The sequence below is a fragment of the Gossypium hirsutum genome, chromosome A13 (genome assembly GCF_007990345.1).
Source record: "Gossypium hirsutum isolate 1008001.06 chromosome A13, Gossypium_hirsutum_v2.1, whole genome shotgun sequence".
NCBI classification, from domain to species: Eukaryota; Viridiplantae; Streptophyta; class Magnoliopsida; order Malvales; family Malvaceae; genus Gossypium; species Gossypium hirsutum.
The window spans coordinates 15,881,561-15,901,284 of NC_053436.1; the positions used below are offsets into that span (position 1 = coordinate 15,881,561).

The 19,724-nt window shown below is 34.3% G+C and overlaps 1 long non-coding RNA gene and 1 other non-coding gene across 2 annotated transcripts; one reads left to right on the plus strand and one right to left on the minus strand.

Moving 5' to 3' along the window:
- Positions 1-1,018: 1,018 nt before the first annotated feature.
- On the plus strand, positions 1,019-7,341 carry LOC107894914 (uncharacterized). The gene is made up of 4 exons (XR_001683318.2): positions 1,019-1,161; positions 1,784-1,934; positions 6,887-7,027; positions 7,123-7,341. It is a non-coding gene; the product is annotated as an uncharacterized lncRNA (long non-coding RNA).
- Positions 7,342-14,803: 7,462 nt separating this feature from the next.
- Positions 14,804-14,910, minus strand: LOC121213340 (small nucleolar RNA R71). Its single transcript, XR_005908723.1, has one exon. It is a non-coding gene; the product is annotated as a small nucleolar RNA R71 (small nucleolar RNA).
- Positions 14,911-19,724: the final 4,814 nt, after the last annotated feature.

Consider the following 19,724-nt stretch of genomic DNA (forward strand, 5'->3'; position numbering starts at 1 on the left):
CTCCTCCGCCGCCGCTGGAAATTCGATTTGTAGAGGTATTTTACTCTTAAAAGCTACAAAGTTATTAAGTTTGATTTCATTTTATGATTTAGATTGCATTTTATTTTGTTAGTCTTAGAATTGCTTATGGAAAGAAGATGCAAACCAAATGACTTTATATATTCTGTTCACGAAAACAAGAAGTTTGAAAAATGTAGAAAAGAAAATATTAGGTCTAAAAACCAAATAAAAAAAACCAATATGAACCTTTTGATTAAAACCCAAAGCTTTGATCTGCCGGATAATGATACGGCCACCATAGTTTGGAATGTGAACTGAATTGGAATGCGTGTGTTTATGTGAGATTATTAAAAATGGAAAGTCGACGAAAAACTGGGCTGGCTCTTAGAGGGGAGTAAACGTATTGTTAAAGCTAATAGAAACCTTTTAGTTCACATTAACGAATTAAAGGCGCCTTAATATTAAACCTCTTCACAAACTTCCAAAGTCTGTATGGTGTTTGAATTCAGAATTGTAATGTTATTATGTCATGAAATTGAACTGGTAAATTAAAAAAAGTTGGTATTAAACCTCTACTTAGTTGATAAATAGAAACAATTTTAATAATCTTTGTAAATCATTTCAAAAATAAGCTTTTTATTGGGTTTTCATCTGTTTTTTTTATTTTTCTGAACTGGCCGATTAGCTTCTGATAGTGGGGGAGTGAATAGTTTCATTTCATCTTTTAATTTTACTTGGGACAGAGATGCCAACATTTATCGCTTTATAAAAATTTAAGTGCTATTTCGCGATTACTTTAAAAAAATTTCGATTCATTGATCACTCCAATTGTTTTCGTGGATGATAAATAACTTTAAATTAAGTTTAATTAAAAATAATTAATTTTATGATTATTATATATTTATATATACTTTTTCTATTTTAAAGTTATATTATTTATATGAATCTTTAAAATTATATATTTTTATATTTAGAAAATTCTAATAATAAATTTTAATGGCTGCTTTTTCAATTTTTTCCGTTGATTACAAGTAAATTTCAGCAGCCCTCTGCATTGCCTTCAGTAGCCCTCTGCATCGCTGTCCTCTGCTGCATCTCCATCGGCAACCCACTGCTGCTACTCCATTTTCTGCCATCCACTTTTCTGTTATCTGCCATACTGTGAGTTCTTTTTTCTAAAAAGTCAGTGAATAAATGTTGGTTGATTTTATTTTTTTTTGAAATTAAAGTTGTTAGAATGCATGGTTAATTGGAAGGTTGAAGCTGTCCAAAGCAGGACATGTTTCCTATGATTACCAAATATTGTTAATGCTTGTTTAACTGGAGTGTAAATGCTGTCCAAAAGAGGGTTGGTTACGTATGTTTTATTGTATTTAATTGCTTCTGCAAATATGTTAAATTCACTGCCCAAATGTGAATTCAATATCTATATGCAGGTCTTATATGATTAAGTGTGTGATAATTATTAATTAGGGTAAGTTGTCGACACAATATATCATTAATCTATTCTATTATCTTGGTGGAGCTATTGATCAATTAATGAATTGATATGGTTTATTCAAAATAGGGCTTCATAATGAATTTGTAGTACCAAATCCTTGAATAATCTATAGTTAATTTTGTGTTTGGTACTCCAATTTTTTTATATTTTTTTTGTAATTTAGTCTACTCACTACAATGAAGTTAACTATTGCTGTTTATAATCATTTATTTTGTTTGTTTCTATTTGTTTCTCAAGTGAATGTCAGGAATGGATTAAACTTTTGAACTTTTCTGATTACAGTCTTTACAATAGCATACATCATCCAAGCAAATTGGCTGTGGGAGCGGACTTCCATTGTTTCAAACATAAAATCGAGCCCAAGTGGGAAGACTCTGTCTGTGCTAACGGAGGCAAGTGGACTGTAAATTTCCAGGTTGTTGAAATTATTAAGGTACGTTTTAGTTCAAAATTCTAATCAATAATATTTTATGATGATGATTTTAGAAAAATTAATCTTTTGGGGCTCCGATTTTGTATAGATTTAATTGCTGGTTTTCCTTTTGTAAAAAATTTTGGATCATTTTACTTACTTTACATTTGCTATCTAGTTTACTCCTTATGTTTTCTATTATAATCTGGCATCCAATTTGCCATGTTTTTTTATTAAATTATTTTAGTCCTTCAAAAATCAAAGAAACTATAGCAGTCATCCGCTAAGTAAATATAATGTTGACTAAAATAGAACCAAATTCATAAATTGTAATGGGATTTGGATTAAATTTTTTTAATTAAAAAAATTAAAAAATTTTGATTTAATTCCGTAGCTTGTGTTTCTATTAAAATAACAAAAATGGCCGACTTTTTCTCCAACCTTATTTTAAACATTTTATTTAATTTTTAAATTACCTAATTAAATTAAATTGTATTTAAAGTTTTATTTTGAATATGTTATTTTATTTTATTTTATTTTTAAATTACCTAATTAAATTAAATTGTATTTAAAGTTTTATTTTTAATATTTTATTTGATTTTAATTTAATCACGGAAAATATTTTCTCTTCTTTTATTTTGTTTTTTAAATTACCTAATTAAATTAAATTGTATTTAAAGTTTTATTTTAAATATTTTATTTTATTTTATTTTAATCACTAAAATATTTTGTCTACTTTTATTTTATTTTTTAAATTACCTAATTAAATTAAATTGTATTTAAAGTTTTATTTCGAATATGTTATTTTATTTTATTTTATTTTAATCACGAAAAATATTTTGTCTACTTTTATTTTACTTTTAATCTAATAGCCAAATCTTCACTTCCCTTGTGTTTTCCCATCAACACAATCACAATCACAATCACAATCCCATCAACATAAATATATATCATATCTTACATAATTTACATAAGATAAACAACTTATATAATTTACATAACTTACATAATACATAAATATATATCATATCTTCACTTACATAACTTAATTATACTTATAAATAAACAACTTACCCGTGTAATTTATTGTAAACTTTAGATTTCAAGAACTACGAAATGGATAGGAGTTAGATGAAATTGTTAAGGGTAAGCAACGCCTATCGAAATGGAGTACAAACTTTTCTAAATTTTGCATTTCAAAATGCAAGCCAAGAGAATATGATTCTTTGCCTGTGTAAGAAGTGTGGCAACATCAATTGGCATTATCGTGAAATTGTCTACGAACATCTAATTATTAATGGCTTTATTCGGGGGTATTAAAAATGGATTTTCCATGGAGAGTGTACATCTAGTGGAACTTCTTCAACGATTAATCCGACTTATCCTGATACTGCTTACCATGAGTATGTTAGACAAGATGACATGGAAGGTATGTTGCGGGATGCATTTAATATGCACAGTCATGGTGAGCAATCGTTTCCACCTGACTTTATTGCATCCGACGATTGTAATATTGGTGGAAATGTTTTTGGCGAAACGGGAACAACTGCACCTGATGAGGAGCCAAATGAAGAAGCAGCGAAGTTCTACAATTTACTTAACGAAATGAACGAAGAACTTTACGAGGGATCAAAATATTCGAAATTGTCCTTCTGTATTCGCCTATTTCACTTAAAATGTTTGGGAGGGTGGACCGGAAACTCTTTTACAATGCTGCTAGAGTTTCTGAGAGAGATGTTTCTGTTTGCAAAAATCTCCTAGTCTTGTCAAGATATGAAAAGACTAATAAAAGATTTGGGCCTTGGGTACGATAAAATTCATAGTTGCCCAAATGACTGCATGTTGTACTGGGGTGATTAGAAAAACCAACAGTCTTGTCATGTTTGTGGTAAGTCTCGTTGGATGAATAGTAATACAGAAGATGTGAATGCGGATGAAGGTGGGCCATAGTTAAGAAAGAAGCCAGTCAAGGTTTTGCGATATTTTCCCCTGATACCAAGGCTTTAAAGGCTTTTCATGTCATCAAAGACAGCCGAATCTATAAGGTGGCATAATGATCAACGGACCGATGATGGATTATTAAGACATCCTGCGGATTCTTTAGCTTGGAAATCATTTGACAGTAAATTTCCAAGCTTTGCAAGCGATCCTCGGAATGTGAGGCTTGGGCTAGCAGCTGACGACTTTAATCCATTTAAAATCATGAGTACTTCATGCAGTACTTGGCCTGTAGTGCTTGTTCCTTACAATTTGCCTCCATGGATTTGCATGAAGCAATCTTTGTTTATTTTATCAATGATTATCCCTAGAGAGAAAGGTCCCGTAAATGATTTGACATCTATTTGCAGCCACTTATTGAAGAGTTAAAATAGTTATGGTCGGGTGTTGAGACTTATGATGTATTGAGAAAGGAGAACTTTAATTTACGTGCAGCTTTGTTGTGGACAATTAATGATTTCCTGGCTTATGCTAATTTATCGGGTTGGAGTACTAAAGGGCGTTATGCTTGTCCTTGTTGTGCTGCGCAAACTTGTTCGAAGTGGTTGTACAATGGGAAGAAGTTCTCTTACATGGGCCATCATCGGTGGTTAGATGGAAATCATAAATTTAGATTTCAGAGGACTCTATTTGACGGTACTGAAGAGTATAGAGAAGCTCCTGAGCAGACCATTAGATTTAAAATCTTGTTTATGTTAAAAGATAACACTTTTAGTTACAGGAAGATGAATCAACCACCTAACACGCAAACAAAGAGAAACTCGAGGGATGAATTTGATGATAAATCTGATGAAGAGGATGATCCTAATGAGGCGGACTTGTGGAAAAAAAGGAGTATTTTTTTTAGTTGCCTTATTAGGAGCATAACATTTTATGCCACAATCTTGATGTCATACATATTGAGAAGAATGTCTGCGAGAACATAATTGGGACAATTTTGAATGTCGATGGAAAATCAAAAGACGATCTTCAGAGTCGACTTGATTTAGTTGACATGAGAATTCGGCGTGATCTTTATCTTCAAGTACTTCCGAATGGGAAATATCGGTTGCCACCTTCTATTTTTTCAATGTCAAAGAAAGAGAAAGAGGTGTTTTGTATAGTGTTGAAGGATATAAAGGTCCTAGATGCGTATGCGTCAAATATATCTCGATGTGTAAGTCTTAAAGATTGAAGATTATATTCATTAAAATCACATGAATACCACATCTTGATGCAAGATTTACTCCCAGTTGCTTTACGGTGCTGCATGTCAAAAAATGTGATGTCCTGTATAATTGAATTATCCAATATAATGAAAGCTATTTGTGGAAAAGTTTTGGATGTTAAAGAACTTGAGAAAGTACATGATCGAGCCGCTTTGACTTTATGCAATTTAGAGAAGATCTTTCCACCTTCCTTCTTCACTATTATGGTGCACTTGGTAATCCATCTCTCTCACGAAGCAATACTTGGTGGACCGGTTTTTTATCGATAGATGTATCCTATAGAAAGGTGCTAATTTATTTCTCAAGTATTTATTCATTCACCTCTATACAATTAGTTACAACTTTGATAAATATTGTATATCGTGTTTAGGTTCCTAAGCAAATTGAAATCTTATTGTCGCAATAAGTGTTATCCAGAAGGATCAATTACTGAAGGCTTCTTGGCAGAGGAGTGCATGACCTTCTGTTCTAGATATTTAGAAGATGTTGAAACACGATTGAATAGACCAAATAGAAATGCTGGGCTCAATGATCATAACTTGGCCGAAACTTATTTATTCCAAAGTTATGGAGAACCAATCGGCAAAGTTGAAATTGCAGAATTAGATGATATATCGTGGATACAAGCACATCGATATGTACTTTTTCACCATGATTCAGTTGAACCGTTACGCAAGTAAGTTCTAAAATTTCCTCACATATTCGTCGTTTTGATTTGTTTATCTTCTAACCAATTAAACTTGTTTTTAACATAGTGAGTACAAACAAATTTTGAGATCTCGTGCATGCTCTCGAAGATTACAACATCGAGAGATTAATAAGTTATTCACAGAATCTTTTCATGAATGGTTAAGCCAAACGGTATGTAACTGAAGTTAATAAGTTACATATAATCGCGAAATTTAGTTAATCAAATAAGAATGTTTTTACATAATACATTTATAATTACTCAATTTACTTTTGATTCAATAGGTTTGGAGTGGGAGGGACGTCAATGATGAAATTAAATGGCTTTCCCAAGGTCTGAACAGAGTAATAAAAAAATATAGTGCCTTCCTCATCAATAGATACAGATTTCATACAAAATATCGCGAGAGAATGAGGAGAACTCAAAATTGTGGAATTGTTGTTAATTCTTCAATTACAAGTTATGCTAGTGCTAGGGACAGTAATCCGGTTGAGGGTAATGTGGAGTATTATGGACTTCTTACCGACATTATTGAATTGGATTATTATGGAAGATGGAAAGTTGTCTTATTTCGGTGTGATTAGGCTGATGTTAATACTGCTCGCGGAATTAAAAAAGATCAATTTGGTTTTACAATGGTTAATTTCTCTCGCTTGATTTACACTGGACAACAATTGATGGACGAGCCATATGTATTTTCTTCTCAAGTGAAACAAGTTTTTTATTCGAAAGATCCAACTGATGAGGGTTGGTATGTTGTACTCCGGAACACCCCTAGAGACTTGTTTGACATGGGAAATGGAAGTAGAGATGACATCGTCGAAAGATCAGAAACATTACCTTTTCCAGAACAAAACTTAGATGAAAATATCCCTAGTACTAGTACACAACATCAATGGGTTTGACATGATGTGGATGAAGATATTTACGAATAATGATGTAGTAAGATTTTACGATTTTTTAATTATATGTAATATTATAATTTTAATCTTGGTAATGTTATATTATTTAACTATTTTATATGTACTATTATTATTGTAATTTGTTACTAAATTTCAACTATTTTATGTGTATTGCAGGAAAAATGCGTAGAAGAAGATTACGAGATTTAAGTATTGTCCAGAATACTCCAAATTCAGAAGAAGCAAATAGTGAACAGTAAACAGTTATTGGATCTTCGAATGTGCCGGAGACACTTGACGAGCCTGCAGAATTTCAAAGTAATGTTAAGTTCATTTTACATGTGTTGACTTTTATTATTGATTTATTTGTCAATTTTAATATAATAATAACATACTGTTTTTTCAACTGAAAGTGGTGGGACACGCAGAGGTCGAGGACGTACGCTGCTTAAAGATTTATACGACTTAAATCCTGTCGAGCGTATCAAAGTAAGTAGAAACAGTTATGGTCAACCTGTTGGATCTGAAGCTCGACTTTTAGCAGGTTATTTGGGCATTATATCACGAAATGCCAATATGTTGCCCATCAACTACAAACCATGGCATCACATGCCTGATAGCAACAAAAATCAAGCTCTAGATAATATTAAGGTAACAAAACGTGAATGTAATTTATAATATTTTGGTTCAAGTTTCATTTATATTTACATTCTAAACTTGTGTTTTTTTAGGAGCGATTTGCTTTAGAGGTCTCTGATGACTACATCAAAAAGGCATTGGGTAAAAAATGGAAAGACCATAAAAGCAGTTTGAAAAAACTATATTTTAAGAAAGACATAAGCCTCAAGGAAAAATTGAGAAATGTCCCGCCGGAAATGCTGAGGTACCAATGGGAAGATGCGGTTAGATTCTGGAATTCAAAGAAAGGAGAGGTATTACGTATTTCCAAACTCTTATATATAGTGTTTACTATATTCGTAATAATAATTTCATTATGTAGGACTATGAGCGAGTTGGAATAAGCGGTAGACAAAAAAAAATTCACGCACACGGCAGAGTCGAGAAGTTTTGTTTCTGTAGCTGAGGCCGAGGTATTATGAATTTATTAATTCTTTCAAATATTAATAAGTTTCTACTATTAAATAATATTTTTACTACTTTATTGTAGGAAATCTCGTCTGGTCAAAAAGTTGGACGCCTTCAGCTTTTTGAGATTACGCATAAGAAGAAAGATGGATCTCCTATGACATCCGAAGCTGGAGAAATTATGGTATATTTACTTAATAAAATTTTAATTATTATAAATATTTTTAATGTTTAATTAATTATGGTTTAATTCGTCATTACTAGTTTTAAATAATGTTAATTTTATGTTCCATTCCTTTTTATTATATATTTCGTTTCTAACTCTTTAATTGATTTTTTAGGAGAAACTAAAGGAGAAGAAGGCGGAGTATGAAGCGATGGCTTCGACTGATAGTTCTGTTAATCTTGAGAATATTGATAACAGAATTATCAATAAAGTTTTAGGTCCTGAAAGGTACGGTCGGGTTTGATTTCAAGGATCTGGTGTTACCCCGACCCAATATTTTGGATCCGGCTCCCAACAATACATGCCTTCCGGGAGTCAAGCTCATGCTGAAGTTCAAAGGTTAAGAGACCAGATAGCTCAGATGCAAGCGAACACGGTTGAGCAAATTGCTGAGGCTCAAAGAAAATATGAAGAACTCCAGCAACAACTTAGAGCAGAGGCAGCAGAGAGGGAGGCAGCGGTAGCAGCGAGGGAGGCAGAGCAAAGCAGAAAGTACGATGAGCTTCAGTTGCAGCTTCAGCAAATGATGCAGATGTTTCAGCAGTCGCAAAAGCCGCCATCTTAGACATTAGTTTTCTCCTTGTAAGAATGTTTTTGACATTGTCACATTTAACATTTTGTAAGAATATTACTTAATTTATTAATTATATCATAGATCTTTCGTTGAATTTGAAGTATCATTTAGATTTAATGTTTTTGATTATATTTTTTATGCTATATTTGTTGTTTTTGGTTGGATTTCATGCTATATTTGCTGTTTTTGGTTGGATTTAATGCAGGAAGGGTTGAATATTGGTGAAAAATGTACATTTCAAATTTGCCAAAATTAGCGGCGTTTGTGAAAAAAGCGCCACTAAAAGCCATGACTTTTAGCGGCGCTTCCCCAACAAATGCCGCTAAAAGCCATGACTTTTAGCGGCGCTTTTATCATAAACGCCGCTAAAAGTCTTGATCTTTTGTGGCGTTTTTTTCAGATAAACGCCGCAAAATTTGGCGGCGTCTCCTATAGCGGCGTTCTTTGCGGCGCTTGGGAAAACGCCACTAAAAGTCTGTTTTCTTGTAGTGTCAACAAGCTTGCCCTAAGTATGAGTAGCAATTTTGTAAGCAACTTCTCAAGTACAAAATTTTAAAACTCTTCAATTAATATCGTACATCTTTAGGAAGTGGTTTTTCCACTAGTATTTATATCTTTCTAACAATCTTCTTCCTTATGACATTTCCATTATCAACTAGTACCATTGGTTGTGCATCTAATTTGGAAAAGTTGATGTCACTGGATTGTAACTTTATCCTTTAATTCCAACACTATCATTCGTATTGCCAAAATTTGCCTATCTCTTAAATCTTCTCCATCATTGTCACCATTGGATTTTCATATTATCGCGATTCCAGCCTCGAATTCATTTTCTTCAACAACATGCTTTTCATTGTTGATACATTTTCTTCTTGGACAATCATTAGAGCGATGCTATATCCATAATTTTCTAATTTCTTCCCTAACATTATATATTAATTCTTCGATACCTATAGGTATCGAGTTCTTCTAATATAAATATTCCACTTCATTCTCTTTTATTTTCACCAAAAATTCTCTCAAAAGAAAAAATCAATCAAACTCTTTCACTCTCTAAAAAAAAACCTCAATTTTCTACTTCTTTTTGAAAAAAAAAAAGATACTTTAAGATTTCAAGAAAACATGTAGTTTACCATGTCGTTGATATGGTAAAATTACTTATTTTTAATTTTGTTATTATGGAAATATTTTTTGAAATAAAAAAATTAACTTCTTGTGATTTTTTGAACGTTAAAGAAAATAAGTTATCCATGCTCGACATAATTTGCAATTCTCGAAATCAGATGGATGTATTCAATATTGTTGATTTATTTTTGGAATCTATGATAAAAATGTTTGATATGATACAGGAGTTGCTTGTTACATTATTAGAAAGATGAAGGCCAAAAACGTTTACATTTCATATTCTATACGAGAAAGTGACTATAATGTTAGAAGCTATCGCTTTAATAATTAATCTTCTAATCAACAGGCAAGAGAGAATCAAAGACAATAACATCAATGTGAAATCAAAGTGTTATAAGTTTTTGGGTGTTGTGCCATCTAAGGAGAAGAAAGAATTGCATGAAAATAGGATGAAATTATCATAGTTCAAGAGACTTATTGATCTGACCCTTTCGCTACATGCGATTGCGGAGGAGATGGATCAATATGCTAAAGATTGGATGCTTTGGATGAAAGAAAGAATGCTACCTCTAAAAAAGTTTGGCAACAAGGTCTATACCATGATATTCCTTTACTCGAATCTTTTGCTACAGTCAGTACATTCAACTAAAGGCCAGCAATATTGGTGTATCTCTATAGCGCGTTTTGCAAGGACTTGAGATCAGATCAATGAAGGAAATGGTTGTCTGCTTTTGTAAACTTGGGCATGGATATCGATTATGTGGTTAGTTTCCATCCCTTCTTAGACATTAGAGTTCTTTCTTATTTAAAGATAAGAAAACATAATCATATTGAATACCATAAATTGTATTAAATGATCAATACTTATAATTTCTCATTACATTTAATAATTGAACAAATTTAGGAGCTACTTGGATCATAAATGTTTTAAAAAGGACCTTATTAGATGTGATGAAAAATCTATTTATGAGTTGGTGAAGAGGTATGTTGATATTATATTGTTATTCAATTTAAGTAATCTTTGTTATAAATTAATATACTTGTATTTATTTTGTATGCTTGTAGTTTCTATGGATGACATACCTGGACAACACAATTTTTTTTTTCATTTTACCCAAGACAACGTAGGAATGCTCTATGTTATTTAAGGTGAAGGTGCCCGTCATTTGATTCCATATTGTAGAATCGTAGCACCCTGACCAAGTGAAACAACAATTTGTGTTAGCATAAGATATTTTGGATGACCAACAAAACCTTAATTACTTTGAGAGATAGATATGACAGGGCATGATAAGCATTTCCCAATAAAGCATGCACTAAAGGTTGTGCTTTGAAACTAGCAAGCTCAGCATTGCATCTACAAGAACATTATCTAATATTGTAATTTCTACCCTTTGAGGCATATATGTGTTGGTTTGTATAGATGGGTCCAGTGCATCTCTTTATAAAAGGGGGATATTCAGTAGTTATAGAATGATGTGTATAATCCAACTGTCAACGAGTACATTTAGTGACATTGTGATCAAGCATTCTAGCTTGTCCAGCTAGAGTTCAAGCCACCTATACAACAATTCGACTTAGAGCCACATGTCAAAGCTACCAAACAGGTCATATTGACCCCATCTTCCCTTTTGACATACTATCTAAATGGGCTCTCATTAAATTTTGGCAAGGGATCTAGTCATGACAACACCTTTTTTATTGTTTATGGCACCAATGATGAAAATGACTTGTACAAACTTTAATCCCTCCATCCATTACATCATTATTCTCTATTGGACAACTTGAATGTGTACTTCGATTTCTTCCCACAGTTGTATGAAATGAATAATAATGGTGATGATGATGCTTTAGTCTAGGCTCCATATGATAGAATATAACTCCAATTTTTCAACCATCGATATGTGGAACCCATTTTCTGTAAGGATGTCACTTAAGATTGGGGTTTGGTTGTTAATTATAAAATCTTTGTATTATTTGATCTCATCAATGTAATGTGTTGGCCTGAAACAATTGTTAAGTTGACAAAAAACAGAATATAAGCAAAAGTGACAGTGAAAATAGGCACTTCTATAATAACTACGACAAGAAAAATTAACATAGGGGTACGCAATTCAGTTTCCCTGCGCTTGCAGAGCATAGCTTAGTGAGATGAATCCACTATCTTTAAAACAAATACAACCAGTGGTCCTAGTTCTAAGACACCTTAGTGAAGAATCCTCACTCTTACACTTCAAAGGCTAGATCTCTCACCGCTAAATTCTTCACCTGAGAACTTAGCTTGTAAAACCAACCACGCCAAGGTTTTACAATCATAAATCCACTCTCACAAGATAATGTTATTGATTGAACAAATAAGTACTCACAAAACTCAATACAACAAATTATACAAGTCTTGATAATATAATGTTTTTAAGACTTACTAACATGGTGACCAAAGTAAAATGAATTTTTCCCAGATATGTCTTCAATTTTCAATCTGATCCAAATTCCTTAATCCAAGGGATTCAATGTAAATCATCTGATCCAATCCAATCTTCTAAATATGTTTCTCTAACTAAATTTATCTTCATTCATAAGCTTGATTCATTCCACGATTCAATCTTCTAAATGTGTCAAGTTGTTGTTTTGTCGCAGTGATGAAGGAAGTGTTCATTTCCCTTAGCACATTACAACAACTTCAAATATTTCAACATAATGATATTTTTCTTGTGTTTGTTTTTTATTTTACAATTTTAGTTATCAAATTATTGAGTTATGTTTTAGGTAGTTAATTAAAAAGTTATATTGAGTAATGATTTCCAGGAATTATTAAATTATTGAGTTATGTTTTTGGTAGTTAATTATAAAGCTATATTAAGTAATGATTTTTAGAAATTATCAAATTATTGAGCTAATGGTACCCAACTTACCCAACAATGTCATCGGTTCAAATCCTACCAAGCGCAAATATAAGCTAGTAGTACCGACTTCTTTAGGTCGCCTCATCAAACACTCAAGCTTTCTAAAAGTCAAGAGACATGATAAACCATAATATATACATATTTTTAACCTAATCTTGGCATATTTTTGGATGATTTATCATAAGATTTAGTGAATTTAATGCTCCTAATCCTTTAGTTTCATTTTTTATACTCAGGCGAGCATTGAAAGGCGAAAAGAGCAAGAAACGGGCCAAAAACAGACAAAATGGGCCGAAATCAGCATGGCACACGACCTAGGCACTTCCACACGGGTAATCCACACACCCGTGTGTGACACATGGGTAGACCACACGCCTGTGTGTCATGCCCGTGTCGACACCAAACCAAGTCAAAATTGAACATGGCCTAAGCACCTTTACACGGGCGTGGCACACGGCCATGTCCCTATCGAGCCTAAGTTTAATTCTACTCGGAAAAAGGCCAATTTTGGGCTAATTTGGGCATTCTAAAGTCTATTTAAAGACCCTAGAAGATGATTAAAGGGGACACAGGGAGTGGAAGGTAGAAAATACTCAAGGACAGCCATTAGAATCACCTCAGAGGCAGGATCTACATCAAGACTGAAAATTTCCATCCAATTTCCTAGAAGTTCTTTAGGTTTCTTTACGCTTTGTTGTTTTCCAAAATTTGAGATGTTTTCCATTATTATTATGAACTAAACTCCCTAAATGCCTAAGGGAGAAAAAACCTAAGACAGATCTTATTACTATTTGAGTTATATGATAAATACTTGTTCTTATTTTTAATTATAAATTTAACCATTGCCTTAATATTCCAGGATATTAATTCAGGTTTTTGATGTGCTTATTTAGTGGAGCAAAAGTCCCTGTTTAAGAGCAGGTCATTTATAATTAAGTGGAGTTGCATGCAATCCTAGAGATAGGACAACAAAAATCTACCGGATTAGAGTCAAATCTAATAAAGGAATCCATAGATCGAGCTAATGCGACAATAGGGATTTTAATTAGGAAGAGATTTCAATTAATCAACCTAGAGTCAATTGTTTTTAGTCTCGAGAGAGATATTAACATAAATCAGGGATTTCTACGGATTAAGTCAAGTGAATAAATCGTCTAACTCAAAGGTAATAAGTGAAGTCTAGGTGGATTCTTCCTTGGGTATTATCTTCTCCATCGATTCTCTAAAAAGTATTTTCCAACTTTAATCTCTGTCGTAATCTTAGTTAATTATATAATTAGTTTTAATTTAAAAAACATTCTTTAATTCTTAGGCTAGATAATAAAAAGATAGTAATTACTATTACTTTTAGTCCTCGTAGATACGATATTTCCGGTCTCACTATAACTATACTATTGTTCAATAGGTGCGCTTGCCTTAGTCGAATTTTTAGTTAGTTTAGCGACCATCAAGTTTTTAACACCGTTGCTGAGGACTAAGATATTAGGAACGCTTAATTTTTATTACTTTAGCCATTCTTTATTTTTATTGCAATTTAATTTTATTTTTTTTATTTACTAAATCTTCTTTTCTCTACTTCTAGCAGGTTTTTATAGTTTATGACTAGAAGAAACCCGTCAGGACCTTTACTTTTTGATAGAGAAATTGAAAGCACAGCTCGCAGGAACCGAAGAGAAATAAGGCGAAGCCTACAATACATAGAGGAATAACGAGAGGCCGATATCGATACCACAACCGAGGAGATGGCTGATAATTAGAATAATCTGTTACCTCCTGTGGTTGCTGCAAATCCAGTAAATCAAGATCCTACTCCTCGTACTATGTATGATTATGCTAAACCTACTTTAACAGGAGCTGAATCGAGTATAGTTAAACCTACCGTTGCTGCAAATAATTTTGAACTGAAACCTATCACGATTCAAATGATACAACAGTTTGTTCAGTTTGACGGTTTGCAGGACGAGGATCCAAACACCCATTTAGCAAATTTTTTGGAATCCTGCGACACCTTTAAGATCAATGGCGTTTCTGACGATGCCATTCACCTTCGGTTGTTCCCATTCTTATTGAGGAATAAGGCTAAACAGTGGTTGAACTCGTTGTCACGAGGATCAATCACCACTTGGGAACAAATGAACGAAAAATTTTTACTTAAATATTTTCCATCGGCTAAAACGACTAAATTAAGGAATGATATTTCTTCTTTTGTGCAAATGGATTTAGAAACACTTTATGATGCATGGAAGAGATACAATGATCTATTGAGAAGGTGCCCTTACCATGGGTTACCCCTTTAGCTAAAGTTCAAACTTTCCACAACGGTTTGAATCCCTCGACTAGACAGATGATTGACGCAGCTGCTGGTGGGACTATTAACAATAAGACACCTGAAGAGGCTTATGAGTTTATAGAAGAGATGTCACTGAATGATTATCAGTGGCAAGTCGTGAGGATAAAGCCGACGAAAGCGGCCAGCATTTTTAACGTCGATTTGGTTGCTATGCTTTCCAATCAGGTAAAACTTTTGAATAGAAAAATTGATGGGTTACTTGGTTCTTCACAGGTTCATCCAGTAATGCAGTGCGATGCAAATGGAGGTGGAACGAGCAATTTAGACTATCCATCCTATGGCCCTAACATGGAAAACAAGCAAATGAACTATATGGGTAATAATCCTCGGCCTCATAATAATCCTTATAGTAACACTTACAATGCAGGTTGGAGGAACCACCCAAATTTCTCATGGGGAGGCTAAGGAAATCAAAGACCACCACCTCCCCCAGGCTTTCAACAACAACCTTACCAGCAAGAGAAAAAGTAGAACCTTGAGGAGATGATGACAAAGTTTATTTCAATAGCGGAAACTCATTTTCAAAACATTGAAACTACACTTAAAAATCAACAAGCATCAATTCAAGGGCTCGAGATTCAAATTGGGCAACTGGCTAAGATGATTTTAGAGAGACCACCAGGGAGCCTACCTAGCAATACCAAACCCAATCCAAAAGAGCATGTGAAAGCAGTTACATTAAGGAGTGGGAAGGTGTTAGCTGAATCTAAAAAGAAGATGCCACCAGAATCCGACAAAAAAGAAGATGAGGAGGAAAAACTAAAAACAATGAAAAACCGGTGTTGAGGGAATATAAACCACCAATCCCATACCCAGCAAAGTTGAAGAAAGACCGCATAGATGCACAATTCGGTAAATTTCTTGAATTTTTTAAACAATTACATATTAATTTACCCTTTGTTGAAGCTATCTCGCAGATGCCTACATATGCAAAATTTTTAAAAGAGCTTCTAACAAATAAAAGGAAGTTTGAAAACTTGTCTGCAGTGGATCTCAACGAGGAATGCTCGACCATACTCCAAAATAAACTGCCAACCAAACTGAAAGATCTAGGAAGTTTTACTATTCCCTGCTTAATTGGTAGTTTAAATGTTGAGAAGGCACTAGCTAATTTAGGCGTTAGCATTAATCTGATGCCCTACAAAATGTTCAAGTAACTTGGTCTTGGGGAACCTAAACCTTTTAGGATGAGTATTCAACTACCCGATAGATCTGTAAAATATCCTAGGGATATTATAGAGGACGTACTTGTAAAAGTAGATAAATTTATATTCCCTGTTGATTTGGTTGTGCTTGACATGGATGAGGATGTTGAGGTTAATTTTAGGTCGTTCATTTTTAGCCACTACTAGAGCTGTTATTAATGTGGGTGATGTTAAACTTGTACTTAGGGTAGGTGACGAAGAGATTATTTTTAAAATTTATGATGCCATGAGATTTTCTAAGGAACAGGATGACTCATGTTATTTTATTGACTCTATTGATCATGCTACTCAAGATTCTTTACAGGAAATCGTATATAAAGACACGTTCGAACTGTGTCTTGCCCGAGGAGAGGAGGTAAATGATGATGATTCTGCAATAGGTAAGATAAAAGCTGAACTAAATTCCAATGAGCCTTCACTGAGACAGAAGAACAACAAGGGTATCAAGGTCAATAATGAATTAAAATTGAAACCCTCTGTTGAAGAACCGCCTAAATTGGAATTAAAGCAACTACCAGATCACTTAGAATATGCATTTCTTGGAAATAATTCCATATTACTAGTGATTATTGTTTCAGATTTACAGACAACTGTAAAAGACGAGTTACTCAAAGTATTAAAGGAGCACAAAAGAGCTATAGCTTGGAAGATTTCTGACATAAGAGGGATCAACCCTTCTTTTTGTACACATAAAATTTTAATGGAAGATGAATATAAACCCTGTGTGCAAGCTCAAAGACGATTGAATCCTAACATGAAAGAAGTCGTAAAAGCTGAGGTAATTAAACTTCTAGATGCAAGAATTATTTATCCTATTTTTGATAGTTCTTGGGTGAGTCCGGTGTAGGTTGTTCCTAAGAAAGGAGGCATGACTGTTGTGGCCAATGAGAAGAACGAATTAATTCCAACGAGAACAGTCACGGGATGGAGAGTTTGTATTGACTATAGAAAATTGAACAATGCTACAAGAAAAGATCAATTTCCCTTACCATTCATTGATCAAATATTGGAAAGATTATCTGGACATATGTATTATTGTTTCCTAGATGGACTCTCTGGGTATTTCCAAATCCCAATAGCTCCTGAGGACCAAGAGAAAATGACATTTACAACTCCATACGGTACGTTTGCTTATCGACGAATGCCTTTTGGATTACGTAATGCTCCTGCTACTTTTCAGCGATGCATGTTAGCCATTTTTTATGAACTCGTGGAAGACATTATAGAGATATTTATGGACGACTTCTCGGTATTCGGTAACTCTTTTCATCTTTGCCTCAAAAATTTATGTAATGCTCTTTGGATTATGTAATGCTCCTGCTACTTTTCAGCGATGCATGTTAGTCATTTTTTATGAACTCGTGGAAGACATTATAGAGATATTTATGGACGACTTCTCGGTATTCGGTAACTCTTTTCGTCTTTGCCTCAAAATTTTAAAATGAGTTCTAATAAGATGTGAGGAAAAGAATCTTGTGCTAAATTGGGAAAAAGGACATTTCAGGGATCGTGAAGGGATTGTGTTAGGACACAAAATTTCTAGTAAAGGGATCGAGGTTGATAAACCAAAAGTCGAAACTATTGAGAAACTACCTCCCCTTAGTTCAGTTAAGGCTATTAGAAGCTTTTTAGGACATGCAGGATTTTATAGAAGATTCATTAATGATTTTTCTAAAATAGCTAAGCCTTTAACGAATTTACTAGAAAAAGATGTACCTTTCAATTTCAGTCAAGATTGTTTAGAAGCATTTAACACTCTTAAGGATAAATTAATTAATGCTCCGATTGTAGTTGCACCTGATTGGAATTTACCCTTTAAACTAATGTGTGATGCGACTTTGTTATATCTGACTCTAATGAACCTTGGTTTGTAGATATTGCGAATTATTTAGCCGTTAACGTTATACCAAAAGGGTTGACTGATAAACCGTAATTTATACCTATTTTCCCCTATGTTTAACACATTTTATGGATGATTTTCCATTAGAATTGGTGAATTCGATACTCCTAATGCTTTAATTTCATGTTTTACACTTAAGAGAGCATAAGAGAGCGAAAGGAACAAGAAACGGGCCAAAAACGGAGAAAATGGGCCAAAGTACGAAATCAACACGGCCTGGACCTCCTCACACGGGCAGACCATATGGCCGTGTCAATCTGGCAGAATTGGAGCACGACGCACACAGACGTGTCACACAGGCGTGTCCCTGTTGAGTCCAAGTTAAGTCCAATTCAGAAAAGGCCACTTTTGAGGGCTTCTAGGCATTCTAAAGCATATAAATACACCCTAGAAGAGGAGAAAAAGGGGAGACGGAGAAGGAGGTAAGGAATTACCCCAAGAAAGCCGATTGATCCATCTCGGAAGGCGGATTCATCCACTAGAGCAAGTCCACCTAGCTGATTCAGTACGGGCACTCCTTGCCACCGCTTCGTGGAACCGCTTCTTTGATATCATCGAGCCGACAGATTTAGAGTTCTCCTTGGAACTCGGCTCGACGTTCCAGTTATAGACAGTGATGGCAGAACATGACGACCCAGGAACAGTCCAATTTCGCCTTGGTGGTCTAGTACGCCAGCTGAGTGTCCTAAAATTCGACGTCGCCTTGGGACTTTATACGGACGAGTTCATGAAGGCCGACAATTTTCCTCACCTCTACCGCCACATCCATCGTTCACCTTCCTCGTGTTGGATAGACCTCATGCCTGCTACAGGCATTTATGATCCTAGCCGTTCAAAGGCATCGGCTCTAGCTCCAGCTCTGTGCTATCTCTACGCCCTTTTGGCACACACATTAATAGGGAGGCAAAAGAGCATTGGCATCATCAACACTCACGACGCATACTTCTTGTGGAGCATGAGGCAGGGGCATATTTTTTATCTCGCATACTTCATCGCCCTTACCTTCCGCCATCAAACCAAGCGACACCGAAAGGGAGTCATCAGCATCGGCCCATATGTGACTCGACTAGCTCGACATTTTGGGCTAATAAGTATGCTCTATATGCGAATGATTGAGCGTCATCGTGGGTTCGACCATCCTCATTACTGACTTGCAAGAGCTACCGAGGAGGATGACGCCGAAGATATTCCTGATGATATCCCTGCATTTCAGGAGGACCCACCTTCTCAGCCACCACCAATTCACCGGCCAGTTCATGCGGCTGCTTCATTATCTGAAGTTTCTGACCACCTTCATCGCTTTGAGCAATATTGCACTCAGCGATTCGACAGCATCGAGGCGACTCTACAACGAATTTGCCAACATTTTCACATATCGCCTCCAACACCACCACCCCACGATCCAGCTGTCGATGAGGACTTTTGAGTCCATTTAATTTTCAATTTATTTTTCTTTTCATTTTATTTTTATTTTAGCATTTTTTTGTCTTTATTTATCATTTTCTTAAAAGACTTTTATTAGTATAATTTGATTTTTCCTTTTATCTAGTTATTTTCATTATTACCAACCATAATAACCCTATTGATTTAAATCCCTTAAACATTACTGATGGCATCGCAGTTTTACAAGGTTCAGTCAATGGGTG